Source organism: Ochotona princeps, chromosome 5 (genome assembly GCF_030435755.1).
Source record: "Ochotona princeps isolate mOchPri1 chromosome 5, mOchPri1.hap1, whole genome shotgun sequence".
Lineage (NCBI taxonomy): Eukaryota > Metazoa > Chordata > Mammalia > Lagomorpha > Ochotonidae > Ochotona > Ochotona princeps.
In genome coordinates, this window is record NC_080836.1 from 106,971,497 (window position 1) to 106,987,791 (window position 16,295).

A 16,295-nucleotide genomic window follows, 5' to 3' on the forward strand; every position below is an offset into this window, starting at 1 on the left:
ATGGAAAGCTCTGTCTAACTCGGGGGACAGAGACCCACGGGATCCTAACAGGAGAGCAGGCAGCAAGCACCCTGCAGGGCACGAGGCGTGGTCAGGAAGCAGGATCTGCGTGAGGCCCTTGCTCGTGAGCGCCAGCACGTGGGGTGGCTGTCCCGCATGACCAGGGGTGCAGGTCTCCATGCCAGGCCCTTGCTCGGTGAGTGCCAGCAGGAAGGGTGGCCGTCCTGCACACACAGGAGCTGCTCACAGCAACAGCCCAACACGAGTGCAGACAGGTGGGCAGGCCCACCACACCTCACAGGAGCTGTAGGGAATCAGCACAGGAACAGGTCTCGGGACACTGCGTACAGATCCCATGTGGGAAGAGCACCCCAAGGCCAGGGCTCGCACAGACGGCGTTCCCGTCAGCATCAGCCAAGAGCGAAGGACAAGGTTATTCTGGCAGGCTACCAAGTGTCTCAGGACTGACCGCTGGCCGAGAACAGAGGCCTTTGATGCAGGCCGGTATGATAACAGTCTCCCAGGGGGCTGGCACTGTGGTTTAGTCAGTTAAGCTACTGGCTGCAGTGCCAGCATCTCATACGGGTACCGGTTCAAGTCCCTGCTACTCCATTTCCAACCCAGCTCCTAGTGCCTGAGAAAGGAGAAGATGGCCTAAGGGTCTGGGACCCTGCATCCATGTGGGAGCCATGGAGGAATCTCCTACCTCGTGGCTTCAGCCTGGCCCAGCCCAGGTCCTTGCGACCATCTGGAGCTCTCTCTGTCTCTTCCTTTCTCTGTAACTCTCTCAAATAAATAAAATGAATCTTAAAATAAATAAATAAATAAATAAATAAAAGTCTTGCTGGAAGGAATCTCTCTCACTTCTGGGACTTGAAGGCAGAGAAACGTGTACCCAACAAGTGGGTGTGCAATGGCAGAAACCTGGAAAGCCCTTTGGCAGGAGGCTGGTCAGTGTGACCACCACCTGGGGAGGCCCCAGCCTTAGCCCCAGCTGGGGCCTCTACCTCCACCTGGCCTGGCTGTGCTCAGCATAGCAGTGAGGGGGCCTGGCAAAGGAAAGCCATCCTCACCAGGCCGATGCCCGGAGCACGGTCCTGGCATGCACAGCCTGGGTCCCACTTGTCAGCAATGTCCTGTACCTGCCCTGGCCTTGTGGCCTCGAGAGACCTTGCACTTGCTGCCCCTCACTGCCCGGCACCCTCACTGCAGGCACCCTAATAAGATGTCACCTCCCTGCCTCTCCTCCTCAGCACTGGCATTGGATGGTCCACTCCACTCCTGAGGGAAGAGTGAGTCAAGGCCACTGAGGCCATCACACTGCAGGGCACCGAGTACCCTGCTGAGGGACTCTAGGACAACAATGGACAGGTGCCAGAGCAGTAAGAGGGCCCTTCACACAGCTGGTGCTGCTCCCCAACACCCGGTCCCCGCTCACCTGCTCACTGCCTCCTGCGGACGCAGGACAAGCACATTCTTGCCTTAAGCAACAGACACAAGGCACGAGCAATGCAAGAGCAAACAGAGCAGGGACCAAATCACGTAGGGCAGGTGCTACGGTGAAGCGGGTGGTCAGGGAAGGCCCAGGTACCGCAGGTACTGCACAAAGCCCACGGACTTGAGTCCCCCAGGCCGGCGGCCACCTGCTCCTTCCTCACACTTGCCCCTGGCTGCACACCAGAGGCAGCAGCACTGTCGGTGCAGTGGGACGAGACAGCACACGGCGCGTGGGCCCTCACTTCCCCCATGACGGGAGGAGCCCGCTCTCTGGGATGAACTCTGACCCCAGGAGATGGGGAAGCTGGGAATCACCCTCTCCCAGCACTCTGGGAACTGGCTGTGTGGGGCACTCCCTCCCTTCCTGACAGGGCCCCAAGAGGCAGATGGCCAGCGGGTCCTCCAGCGTGGCCAGTGAGGCCCTCTGGTGTGTGCGCGTCTGGGGCTTGCTGCCTCCCTTCCGCTCCTTCCTTCTGCTACGCCAGGATAACACCAGCATTCACAAATTGCTTCACACCGCTGTGGTGAGGACCCAAACCCAGACAGACCCGAGGCAGGGAGGGGGACAGTAAGACCAGGGTCCTACTGGGAGTAGCCTGCACGGACAAGGCTGCAGCAGAGCCGGCCGGATCACCAAGTGCCTGGCAGGGCAGAGGCACGGCTGGCCTTGCTCCAAGTGAGGGGAGCCATGGCAGCTCATGTGTGTGTGTGTGTGGCCCAGGCACACACTGGGCCCAACGTCTGGGCAGGGTGGCCAGGGACAGGGAGCCCTCTCAGGAGCCAAGGGCCTCCCCCGGCTGCCTCCCCTCCCGCCCTGGGGGCCCCACTTTCCCACCCCCCACAAGCAGCCACGCCTTCCTGCTCTGAGGTGATCAGCAGGCCCACTGCAGGCAGCAGCAGAGTGCTGGGGGGCGGGCATTTCAGCTGGGTCCAGCCTTGTCCAGCTGTGTGACCTCAGCCAGACTCAGTCTCTCTGCAACTCACTCTCCCTGCCCCCCATGACAGGCAGCATCTCACTCATGGCGGGGAGCACCTCACCCATGGCGGGGAGCACCTCACCCATGACAGTGCCTGCCTCCTGCTGGCTGTGGGGGTAAGGAAAGAGCGGCACTGAGGTGGCACAGTGAGTGTCCAGCAAGCACGGACTGCCCACCATGTGTCACCGCAGGGGCAGATGGGGCAGCACAAGTCTCACAGAGAGACAGGGAATCCTTGCTTGCATGTAGAGGGTGAAGCACTCAGCACAAGCCCACAGGGGCCAGGGCAGCCTGGCTGTGAGGGGCTGTGGGAAGCTGGGCTTCCCCTAGCTGGGGACGCCCCTCCAGCCCCGCCCTCCCTGTGCACCTGCGTCCTTGGGCTCTGCCTGTGAGAACAGCTCAAATCCCCGAGTGGGCTCTTGGGCACACCCTGCTACGTGGCTGGCGACACATGGACATTCAGAAAATACAGCAGCCACGACCTCCTGGAGCCTGGAGCAAGTGGCTGGCGGGGAGGGGCATTCCATCACCTCTCCCGGTCCACAGACACTCAGAACACAACCAGGGCACAGCGTCATGGCACTGTGGGACCCAATGGCCTTGCCCCACACAGCAGCATGTCTCCTGTGGAAAACTGACCAGTAGGCAGCCAAAGGGAAAGGCCTAGAAGGGTCCAGGAAACTCTCCCTGGAAGGCCCTGGCCTGCTGTTGGCTCATGGGACCCACACCCACATGAACAGACAGGACACTGCACGCCCCCCAAGTCCCCCCAGCCTGGCCTATCCTCCCTGTTTTGTAACTTTATGTAACAGGGATCGCAGCTGGCAGGGCAGTGTTTTACAACCCAAATGTTGGACCACGTTTCCTGCTTCCTGGTAGGAGCCAACTCCTGGAGGCCAGCCTGCTGTAATCTAGAGAAAATGTTTGTCCTGCTGAATGAACAGCCATGCTCTCCATGGCGACGGCTGGACCGCAGGAAACTGTGAGCAGGGACCCCAGTGAGGAGCAGCGGCGGGCCACGCGGCCAGGCCTGGTCCGGCTGCAGTGGGCTCTGCTGCGCCAGCCTGGGTGCTGGGGCGGCTCTGCAGGAAGCGGCTTCTCCTGCACCGAGCACTGCTCCTTTGGGCATTCAGGTCTCGGTCCCTCTCAGGCCAGCCCTTCCAGGGCACACGGCAGCCCCCCGGCTGGGGAACTGCAGACTCCGCCAAGCGCGGCCTTGGCCCTGGCCCCCGCAGGCACCCACTGCCTGTGCCCGTTCTGCTTTGCACTCAGAAACACGGCAGCAAATTTCTAACACAGGTCTTAATTTTCTGAAAGGCAGAGAGAGAGAAACAGAGCAGAGGTGTGCACCTGCTGTCTCACCCTCCCGGCGCCCGACAGAGCCAGGGCCAGGCAAGGCTGCAGCCAGGCCGCCGTGCACGGGCAGCCAGCGGGGTCGGGTGTGGAGCCTGGCCTTGATGCCAGCAGCCCCAGGCACCTCGTTCCCACTGTGCCAAAGGCCCCCGCCACAACTGGCAATAGACACGCACACAGTGACACACACCTGAAATGAGGCCGTGTCCCAAGAAAAGCCCTGAGGCGTGGGGGCAAGCCCAGCAGAGGCCCTGCCCCGGTGCTGCCCTGGGTGGGCAGGTGGGCAGCTTCCCACAGGACCCCAGGGTTCTGCACGCAGGTCATCACCATCAGGCCTTCCTTGTGACTAGGCGCCAGAGGCCCGGGCAGCCTTCCCTGCCCCCGGGGGCCTGCGACGGTGACGTAAGCACTGCTACAGAGGCGGCCTCCAGGACACGTCCCTGTGTCCAGCTGGGCCCCCCAAGGACGCTCACCCGTCCTTGGCTCCCGTCCAGGCGGGGGGCTCCTCTGCACGCCACAGGGAGCCCACCCAGAGCACCCAGGAGCCTGGCTGTGCTGTGCCCACTGCCGGCTGGCACAGCCAGGGCTGCGATGGATCACACGGAGACGACAGTGCCACACGGCCGCCGGCCGGCACGCAGCTCTCTGGCAGCAGGGAGGCCCTGTCTCCGCGCCAGTCACACCAGCTGGGGACGCGACTCACGGAGCACTGGGCCCTGCTGCTCGGGGAGAGCACGCGTGGAGAGCCGGCCTCGCCGGGCCAGGACCCAGCCCAGGTGCCCCTCTGAGCACGCGTGGAGAGCCGGCCTCGCCGGGCCAGGACCCAGCCCAGGTGCCCCTCTGAGCACGCGTGGAGAGCCGGCCTCGCCGGGCCAGGACCCAGCCCAGGTGCCCCTCTGAGCACGCGTGGAGAGCCGGCCTCGCCGGGCCAGGACCCAGCCCAGGTGCCCCTCTGAGCACGCGTGGAGCCCTCTGAGCACGCGTGGAGCCCTCTGAGCACGCGTGGAGAGCCCTCTGACCACGCGTGGAGAGCCCTCTGAGCACGCGTGGAGACCCGTTGACCACGCGTGGAGAGCCCTCTGAGCACGCGTGGAGACCCGTTGACCACGCGTGGAGAGCCCTCTGAGCACGCGTGGAGAGCCCTCTGACCACGCGTGGAGAGCCCTCTGAGCACGCGTGGAGCCCTCTGAGCACGTGTGGAGTCCTCTGACCACGCGTGGAGAGCCCTCTGAGCACGCGTGGAGAGCCCTATGAGCACGCGTGGAGAGCCCTCTGAGCATGCGTGGAGAGCCCTCTGAGCACGCGTGGAGACCCGTTGACCACGCGTGGAGAGCCCTCTGAGCACGCGTGGAGACCCGTTGACCACGCGTGGAGAGCCGTTGACCACGCGTGGAGAGCCCTCTGAGCACGCGTGGAGACCCCTCTGACCACGCGTGGAGAGCCCTCTGACCACGCGTGGAGACCCCTCTGACCACGCGTGGAGAGCCGGCCTCGCCGGGCCAGGACCCAGCCCAGGTGCCCCTCTGAGCACGCGTGGAGCCCTCTGAGCACGCGTGGAGCCCTCTGACCACGCGTGGAGACCCGTTGACCACGCGTGGAGAGCCGGCCTCGCCGGGCCAGGACCCAGCCCAGGCGCCCCTCTGAGCACAGGGGGCCCCGCAGGTGGCGGGGAGGGGGTCGCCCTCTTCCCTGTGCCCGTCCACCTGCAGCCCCCAGGGGCCTCTGCCCAGGCCCTGCCCGGTGTGCCCGCCAGCCTCTGCGTGTCGGTGAGCCGGCCACGCGGGTTCCCTTTGCATGACTGACCAAAGCCTGGCCTCCCTGGAGGAGGCGGCCGGCGGGGCGGTGACCGTGCCCACCCACGTGGACACAGGGGACACACACTAGGTGATGGGCTCGTCACCTGGCCACCGTGGCTCGGCCCCTGGGGCAGCGGGGCTGGGGCGGAACGGGGGTGTCGGGTCAAAGCCCCCAAGAGGCTCCGCCAAGCTCCCAATCCGGGGTGGTCAGCCTCTTGGGGGGACCTCAGTTTGCCAATCCGCCAAGTGGGCACACCGCCGCCCACCTCACAGACGCTCCCTCCTAGACGCCAGGCCGAGGCCGTGTCGGCGTCCCCCAAGTCCGTAATGTAAGAGGCCAGCGGCGACCAACGGCGCCCGCGTCCCCGCCGCCCGGGCCCCGGTCCCTGACGGGCCGCCTCAGCCCTCGGCCCTCAGCCCTCAGCCCTCGGTCACCTCAGCCCTCGGTCACCTCAGCCCTCAGCCGCCTCAGTCACCTCAGCCGCCGTCCGTCAGCCGGTGACCGGCCGCGGCAGTCGCTGTCACATAGTGGAAAACGTGACCGCCCGCGCTGCGCCCGCCCTCGCGGCGCCCCATTGGTAGCGGCTCCACCTCATCTGCATATCGAGGGGGCCGGACTAGCTTGTGCCACGCGCCCATTGGTGGAAGCGCCCGTCACTCTCTTTACATAAGACGCACATGGAACTCCATGTTCACCACTTGTGCTCCTCAATGAAGAGGCGGTGCGCTCGCGTCCCCCCTCCTCGCTGTGCCGAGTGGTCCCTTCCACTTCCGGTCCCGAAGCTTTCCATTCAAGAGAGCTGGCGTCGAGCGGCTCCCGGCGCGCGGAGTGGCGCGTACCACTGCGGGGCGGGGGTGGCGGGCGCGGGCCGCGCTTCTGCGCACCTGCTGCAGGCCGCAGCCCGGCTGCCACCGCAGGCCTCGGGCCCGAGGCGCTCCCGCAGCGGCCGGGACGCGCTCGGCTTCGTGTCGGCGCCCGCGTTCACTCATTCATCTGCATTCATTTATCCGTTCGTTCCTTCATTCATCTCTATGCCCAGGGGACTGAGCCAAGCTACGCATAGGTGCCCGTGGCCGCTACTTGTCCTCCATTGGTCAGCACAGTCAGCTTCCAAGTGATGTTTATTTATTTATTTAGTAAACCAAATGTTCCATCTTTTGCTACTATGGATTATTTCAAAATAAGGTGACGATGTCCCTGGCCCTAAGCACGCCATCAAGGAAAAGGGGCATCTTGTGGAACACGAATTGGTTGATGTGGATTACAGATTAGCTAAGGCTAGAACCGTCCCTGAGGCTCCCTGGAGTGTGGGTGTGATGGGACAGGCTTCGTAGCAGGAGGGTCTCCCCAAGGGACAGTCACAGAGAAACGGAAGCCAGGGCCGGGCTCTGGGGAGGCAGCCCTGCTGACTGGAGCCTGATAAGCCACCCACTTCCCGTCCAGTGTCCCAAGGAAGCAGCAGCCTTACCGGCCCAGCCGGAGAGGCCGGCCTAGTGTGGTGCTTCTCTTGTAGGCTCCCAGGCCTCAGAAGCACTGAGGGGTGTGGAGCCTCTCCCCTGCTGTCCCCCTTTCTGCTGGGCCCTCCTGGACTGGGGGTGCGTGGGAATGAGAAATGGTGAGCTGGCAGCCTGTGTCTTGGAATCCCCTCCCCCTGGTTTGGGGATCCCTGGGTCAGACCTGTTCTTTGCCTCTGCTTTACATGGTGCATGTGCAGGGCCCAGTGCGTTAGCCTAGTGGTTAAAATCCTCGCCTTGCATCTGCCTGGATCCCAAATGGACGCTGGTTCATCTCCTGGCTGCTCCACTTCCCATCCAGCTCCCTGCTTGTGGCCTGGGAAAACAGTGGGGATGGTCCAAAGCCTTGGGAGCCTGCACTTGCATAGCAGACCTAGAGGAGGCTCCTGGCTTCATATTGGCTCAGCTCTGGCCATTGTGGCCACTTGGGGAGTGTATCAGTAGACGGAAGATCTTTCTCTCTGTCTCTTCTTCTCTATATATAGATCTGCCTTTCTAATTTAAAATAATTTTTCAAAATAGCAAGGTGCATGTGCAGTGTCAGGGCCAAGCCAGCTCAGGGCCTGGGTTCCACGGAGCAGCTTTTCCGGGGCTGTGAGGGCGGCACCTCCTCCGGCCCCACTGACCTCTAACTTTACTCCTTGACCCACTGCCTGCCTCAGTGCTGGATTGCTGCTCCCTGCACACACCCCAAGGCCCTTCAGGTGGCCGCGTGGTTCTGCCAGCAGGAGTACACCTCCCTCCCCGGGAACCTCCTTCCTGCCCAGCCTGGCCTGCTCCACCTCGGCCTGGTGTACCGGTTCCTCCTAAGCAGCAAATCCTACGGAAAGACAGGGCACCCAATCCTCCTGGAACAGGAGGCAGGCTGGCCTGGTAGGAGGAGCTGCCCGCGCCACCCCGCTTCCACCACTGAGGCTGGCCACTGGGAGCCCCAGCCCTTCCCTGGACGGCACCCCTGCACAGCTCTCATGCCCTGGCCTGCTCTCCCTGTCACTAGGCCAGGCAGGCAGCTCAGCACTCAGCGTTCCAGTCTGTTCTAGCTTGCTAAGACATTTGTTTTTATCATACATGGGTGCAGTGGAATATCATCCCAAGACGTATGTGAATCATTATAATAAAGAAGAGTAACACAAATCCATTTATAATCGCTATGGCAGGCAGTACTAAATCTAGTTTTTAAATGTTGAATTTCATTGCCAATATAAATTACTGCCTCTTCTAATGCATTAATCTTGGCTTCTAAATTTTTATCAATACTTTCTTGAATAAACAAAGCAAGAGTAACATTACGAGATAAGGAATTAACATGATCAGCTGTATGAACTTGTTGTACTAGGGCAGTAGGGGAAGCTGTAAGAGACCCTATGAGAGTCATAAATGCAATAATACTTAAAACTAAAGAAACTATGAAACGAGCATGACAAGGCTGTGGAAATTGATTCTAAAGCATGAAGGGCAGTATCATCATACCAAGGTTCAATCAAGTTTACAGGTAACATTAAATACGAGGGTTTTCTCAAGATAGCAAAAGTATCAGGTGACAGGGAAGAACTAAGACAATTGGTAACGATACGCTTAGTACAAATTACAATGCATAGAGCCATCTTTGGTAATGGAGAGGGAACCTAAGAGTCCATCTGTAAGTTACTTATCAGCAGTCCCTTCTGGAAAGTAGCTTGAGTCCTGCACGGGGATGTCTTTGGTGGTAGAGAGTAGATCAGAAGACGTATTTGTGACGTGTCTTCATGGTGGAAGTTGATCTTCTGCACAGACTCAGTCTTTCAAACATTCCCAGGTGGAAGTGTCTGTAGACTGCAGGAGAGGTAGCACTGAGGCTAGTGAAACTCTCTCTGTTGTTTTGGCCCGAGGGAGGCAAGGTGACGAGATGGCATCAGGGTTCTTCCTGGACACACAGCTCATTGCTCTTCCTCTGGGTCCCTGGGAAAGCGGGCTGCAGAGGCAGTCTTTAGGAGGTCAGGTTTATAAGATAGCCATAGCTGTATTAATTCTGGAGATCTAACTGTATATTCTGAGAGGCCTTTTGTGGTTTTAGAGAAGAAGTAGAGGAAAAGTGAAGAAAAAGGTAAAAATTATATCGATCACGCTCAGTAACAACAGCAGGTGAAAACTATTAAACAACAGCCTTAGAAAATGTTTACCCAAAGGTCTAATGTTTGCTATGAATTTAAAATAAAGATGCAGCCTTAAATGATACATAGAAAAGGTGATGAGAATATAACCTGAGTAACCTGGTTATGAAGTGAATTTGAGCACAAGCATATGGATGACTTGAAACATTTTCAATGATAGTCTGAAATTCAAATATGTGAGCCAAAAAACAATCTTAGTTTAGGACAGAACAGTAGTTTCAATAACGATCTAAGATCTTTAAACATTTTAAAATTATAAGTTGGTTTGAATTACCTCTTACTAGTAGTAACATAAGTTTGGCATGGTTTTTCAGATGGTTTACAAATATAGATGGAGAATACAAAGTGGATTATGATAAAGATTTTACCAAGATGACTTAGGGAACATATATCAGACAAGTAATCTGTTTTTGAAATAATTTTTCTGTTACAAAAACATCAAAAATCAGTTAAAAATATAGCATTTCCTAACTAGTAAACACAGACAGTAATGTATGATAACATTTAAAACAATTTTTTGCAATAACTCTAGCTGGGAAAAAACGGCATAAAACTAAGACCTATCATGTGCCCATTTCTCATCCGATCTCAAGGAACATTGAGACCAAATAGTAAAACAACAAACACACACACACAGACACACACTCTCTTTCTTCTTATTATTTTTTCTAATGGAGAACTGTAAGAGTAAGATTTCAAACAATTTTAACAAAAAGACATACAACAAGACAGACATAGGTGGCCACCACACTCACTCAAATTTTGAAAGGCTAATGGGTCATAAAGATATCTCATATGGACCCTGACTCAAGAAGTTGTGTTGCATTCAGCCTTTTTAATTCCAGATGAGTACTCAAAGCAAGCAAATTTAGATAATAAGATACCTGTAAATAGGCAGAGGTCAGTGCCAGGACTGGCAGCCGGGGCCGTGTTAATCATCACGGTGGCCTCCCCAGACTACCAAGCCAGGCTTCAGAACACAGGACGGCTACTACCCTCTGACTGAGGCCTCAAAAAGTGTTGTGGAGAACAAAAGGGATCATGTCACATAAATTTAGGATTTGCTAAGAATTCTTTATAAACCAAGCTTGGTGATAGCAGTACCCATTAAAAATTAATAAGTGATGGATCAACTATGATAATTCAGTCTGAATAGAAACCCTGAGAGAAAAATAAAAATTTGGTCATTATTGAAAATCCTGATTTTAGTTATCCTAATAATATAAATTAACCTAAGAGATATGCAGTTAACAGCCTGGACATATTTACAAAACTGTAAACATTTATTCTTTTCTGGCATTTCGGCCTATATTTTATTGTTGTTGAGTATTAGCTGCCCCAAAATTTTTGGAAATACAGAAATTTGATTAGACTTCTGTAAAAAAAATTTGTAGTAGGATTTTGATATGACAGAATTTTGCCCGACTTGGCATCTAACAGTATCTTCAATATAATCCAAAAGCCTATTCAATCATTATATCTACTAAATCAAACTTTTCAATTTTTAGACGCATATCAAGGATGCCAAGACTTATAATATCTAATTGAAATAGAATCTCTATATAAAATTATAGATTAGATTAAATTATTGGCATTAAGAAATCACTTAAATAACTATAAAATAAGTACATAACGTTTATCAATCTTAAGCAATGTGAACATACTAAAAGGCACAAAACACAAAGATCACCTTGATATAGAATCTTATCATATTCTGAGACACTTTGATAGTCAGGTCTGGAGTTGGCTGGAGCTAATTAGAAAAATTTAATCATTAATTAGATAAAAACATTTAAGAGGAGATGTTATAATAACATGTGATCTTAAAACTTTGTTGTTGTGACAGAGGATCAGATTTCAATCCCATAAATCAGGGATGAATCTTTTAGGAAATACTGCAAATAGTATTTAAAAGCGATGCTTAATTATATTGCATACAAATCATGCAAGATGTATTCTTTTCACACCCTCCATGGCTTTCCCATCTCTTCTTCAACAAACTTTATCCTGTAAATATTTTTTCCTCTTCAGCGCTGTAATCTAACATAGCCATACTCCTGTAGGACAGAATATTTCATAAGCCATGTTCTTTTCTCTTATATTCAAAAAACTCTCCTTTATAATCTTTTCCATCAAGAATACGTTTATATACTTGCATTTACTCTTTTTCTAAATATAAAGACTAGCAGATAAAAGCACATGGCTGCATTCCATACCTGGAAAAAATTTAACAATGAACTAGATGTTACTTTTATACCAGTTTATATTTGGTGTAAACGTCGCACTTTTAAAGCAATGCTTTAAACAATACCTTAAGAGTTATATTCATAAAATTCAAAAACAGAAGATAAAAATCCAGCATAGTTAAAAAAAAGGAGGTATTAATTTTGTACAAACATTGTTTATAAAGCACAAGAAGCTATTTATTCTTCTGTAGATCCAGTTTAGTTTATCTCCTACCACCTCTCTTGGCTAAGAAAGGTTGGGGTGGGAGACTTGACAAAGAAAAAAAAAAAAAAGGTAAAATGTCCTGGAGAAAGTGCACTGATGAGCTGAGTAGCCTAACAAAGAGGAGAGGGAGGAGGTCAGGGAGAGTGATTGTACCTGCTGGAGAGGAGAAAGTGAGAGTGTAACCCTGAAGTTGCTGGGCAGGAGGAGGGACTTCTGTAGAGGCTGCTTGCCGCTGTGAAATGTCAGAGGAGTTGAAATGCAAACTGCACAAGAATGTCTAATTAGTCAATCTGGAACCCAGGTCAGCAAGTCCAAGCCCTGTGGAAAAACACAAGCATACCTTCTTCCAAAAGTTAAGAGGAAATCGGGTCCTTTCCATTGGATTGTAAGGACATCTTTCAATTTTACTAGAGGTTTAGGGGCTATTGGGGTAAGCAATATGAAATTGTACCCACAAGGTTTAATAGTGTTATTTGCCATGTTTCATCACAAGCATCCAGTTGGGGCATGAACAGTATGTAGTATAATTAATTACCAAGGAAGATACCAATTTTTAATTAGCATTTCTTCTATCAGTATCGGGTTTTAAGTCTGTTACTCTTCTATAGACACAGCTTGGATTGGATATTGGTGTTTCGTAAACCTCTCATTGTTCAGGGCCCGGGACTGGCTCCTCCAGAAGTTTTCTGACCACAAGCGCTGGCCATCACAATCAATTTTAGATTTACATTTACATATTTTTGCCCAATGTACGCCTTTATGACATTTAGGACATATTTTAGGACAATGATCCTTAGTAGTGTTAGTGCCATATTTTTGAGCTAAAAGAGATGCTGCTTGGCATTGTTTTTGAAGGTGACTGGGCTTCCCACAATTAGAATACTTAGCATTCATTTGCTTCTGAATAGCAATGGTTTTAAACCTTGCAAGGTGGGCAGAATGTCTCAAAGTCCCAATGTTAAGACAGGCCTTTAGACAATTCATAACTTTTTCTCCAGATTTTTGGGTGTTTCATTTCCTACAGTCTTTCCACATATGTCCCGATTTGCCACAATTATGACATTTAAGTCTATTCTGCTTTAATCCAGCACTTAATGCAGCAGTCATCATTTTAATTTTGTACCCTTCAGAGCCAATATCCGTGCATGTCCTCATTACCTGGGGGCTCCAAGACTGGGCCCGCCTTCCGTTTCCCTGCATCTGACCCTGTACAGGCTGATTACTCAATCTGGATTGATTTCGAGGCAATAGAACGGTTCCGTTCCTGTGGAGTTTAGAGTGACAAGCCTTTTGCCAATGAAATCCCTTCTCACACCGTGGACAGATGGTGTGAGGAATATTTAAATAGGATTTAGGAGTGTCTATAGAAGTTTTTTCCTGTTTGAAATTTTGGGATGATTTTCTGGCAGGACAGCTGTGGCTGAAATGTGCTACTCTACCACATGAATAGCAATTGTTTCTTTTTTTATTTCTTTGGTTACCTCTTATGTTCTTTAAAATCTGAGTGGCAGTTTGACCTTGAAGAGCTGCAGCAATAGTTAACCCTTGCATGTAAGATGGAGTTACCTCAGCACAAGCTCGAATATAGTCTGACAAGCCTCCTGTCCTTCTCACTGGTTGAAGTAAAGTTTGACAAATTGGAGTAGCATTTTCAAAAGCTAGCTGTTTAACTATGAGATCTGTAGCTGTATTGTTAATTACTGTCCTGCTCACTGCTTCTGTGAGTCGAGCTACAAAATCTTCAAAAAGCTCCTTGGGCTTCTGTTTAACATTTATAAAACCTGAAGACTTTTGATCTGGAGATGGCAGGCGTTTCCATGCGCCTAATGCCAGGGAGGAGATAAGCTGTAATGTCTCCTTAGGCAGAGTAAGTTGTTCTGAAACGCCAAGGTGGGTGCCCTGTCCTAAAAGCATGTCTAAGGTAAAAGAAGGTTTGCCATGCCTCACAGATCCCTGAGATTTTACTTCTGCCTTAGCTAATTCCTCATACTCCATTTTCCGCAAAAGGAAGTTTCCTCCTGTGAGGCAAGCCTTGGCAACCTGAAACCAATCATATGGAGTCATCCACTTTGCTGCTAGGCTCTCCACTATTGTGATAGTGTACGGGGAGTTTGGCCCATAGTCAGAGACAGCATGCTTTAGTTCTTTAATAAGCTTATAAGGCAATGGTTCCCATTCAGGTTCATTCCATTTATAAATAGCAGGAAAACAGAAAAAATCACCTTCTTTATGTGCCTGCTGTATTGCCCCTCTAAAGCCAATCTTTGCTGGATCTGGTCTAGCTGGAAAGGGCTCACACTGCTTAACGGAATACATTGAAGCCCTATCATTCACAGCAAGAGACCTTTTATCATGTAATTCAGCCATTTGCCCCTTTTCACAATCTCCAATCCCTGATCTAAATATTTCTGACTTTAAAAAATCTTCTTCCTCATCTATTAAACCTTCCTGATCAGTTTTATGAAATTTTACGTTATTTTCAGGAAGGACACTTTCCATTGAGCCATAACTAAGGCCTAAGCCTCCCTTCTCAGGATCAATCAATGTTCTCTCCGCTGAGCTGAAGGAGCGGGATAATGCTCAGGTCCCACATCTAGTGCCTGCCGTAAAACATTCCAGATGGCATATGCGGAGGATGGCATGCCCACTCTTCCATTACTCCGATACCACCTTTTCATATCATTCCCTACCTGATCCCATGTGTGTAAGTCTAAAGTGCCCTGCTCAAAAAACCACGGGCTAACTTTTTGTACAAACTGTAAAAATTCTAATGATTGCTTCTTGCTAACTTTAATGCCCTTCCTATGTAAGGTATGTTTAATAATATCAGCATATAAACGTCTTTCACTAGAATCACTCTGGCCCATGTTTACAGCACAGAGGGTACACGACTTCTCAATATAAGTTCTGACTATTCACCCCTCCTAACCTGACCTTCCGTCAGGGGGCCTGCAGCACCCTTGGGTGAAGTCCGATCCACACCGCAAATATGAACATCAATATCAATATCAATAGAGAGTGAAGAGGTCTACCTTTGTCAAGCACTCACGTCGGGCGCCACTTGCCGGAGACCAGCTCCAGCTGACTGAGAGCTCGCAAAGGATGCGTGGATCGGCGAGACTGTAAGAGGAAAAGATAAGACACGGACCACTATGGCTTGATGCTCATAATGGACAACTCAGAAAAGCTGCCTTCTTTATTTATACACAAATCATCACAGACTTTTGCACAATATCCAATTGTTTCATTTTTACATCATGGTTAAGAAAATGCAAAAAACAATCCTAACATATTATTTACTTTAAAGAAAACATTTTTGGCAAACCATTACTCATTGAAATCTGCAGTGACCTGGCTAAAGCCAGGAATTCCACGGTTGGCAGCACATGCAGTTACATAGTGAGAAGTAGTTTACTTATACTCAAAATTAATCTTATACTCAAAATCAATTTCTACTAAACACAAACTAAGATTGATTAAAATATTAAGAGTACAGAATTAAAAGATTATAAATGAAAGGATCTTATAAAAGCATATAACATAGGTTCTTTGCTAAATCTTATAATCAAGTTATGCATTAATTACCGTCACCTTCACCTAGTGCTGATTCAATTGTTTTTTGTTCTTTTGTTAAAGGGCAGTGAAAGGGATCAAGGCAGCTCAGCCAATCTACAGAGGGCTTTACAAGAAACTTCCTTTTATCTGTATAAACTGTTTTCTTTCCCTAAATATAAGTGCCAATATAAGATAGAGATTTTAAGCCATTTTGAGGGGGTTCACATTTGTTTCCCTTTAGAAGATGCCACATATACTTTTGCTTTCTGTGGTGAGAAACTAGAATACGTCATATCATGTGTTGTAACAGTTTGAGGCGCATGGTAAACAAACTCTTTGTACCTCCATGATTGCCATCAGTTCCAAGATATTATCAAGCCATTTCTTAAGGAAAACATTACTTATACTAGGGCAAATTCCAGGACAAAAGTGGGCACATAACAGGATGTTTGGAGACATTGCGGGCTCAATTGTACTATTGTATACTTTTAGCTGTGTGTCATAGCCTTACGTAGCTAAAGATGTTTTTATCATAACATGATTGATCAATTTGAAGTGTTATACCAGTTACAGGAATCACTTCACATTAGCAGAAAAACAACATCAGAGAGACATCAGAGACATCAGAGAGGTGATTGAGTGTCCGTACAACGGGCTGAGGCAGCAATGAGGTGACCAGAGACGTTCCGCCGGGCCTTGCCTCGCTGCTAGAAACTCCTCATAGCCTTGCTAACCAAGGAGCAGTGCTCATCACACACCCATGCCATCCGACCCAACAGTGGTACCATCGGCCCTCTGTGCCTCTCCTCCCCCCCACAGTGAGGATAAGACAGAAATGAAGATTCGGTGATGGGGGAGATACTGAGGGTCTGAAGAGATTGGGGGCTGATTTTGCATCGCTCTCAGGGAGCAGATGAGGCAGACAGTCCACTGGGGGGACAGTGACTCTCCCAGCAGGCTGCCCTGGTGTGTTCTGCCACGGCTTGCCTTGCCAGTCTCAG

General features: G+C 51.1%; 1 protein-coding gene across 2 annotated transcripts in view; it reads right to left on the reverse strand.

Annotated features, from left to right (window-relative positions):
* PER2 (period circadian regulator 2) overlaps positions 1-6,160 on the reverse strand; it is a 35,469-nt gene extending 29,309 nt beyond the window's left edge. For both annotated transcript variants that reach the window (XM_058665198.1, XM_058665197.1), the window contains exon 1: positions 6,075-6,160. The gene's annotated coding sequence lies outside the window, so the exon portion shown is untranslated. The remainder of the gene's footprint in view (positions 1-6,074) is intronic.
* Positions 6,161-16,295: the final 10,135 nt, after the last annotated feature.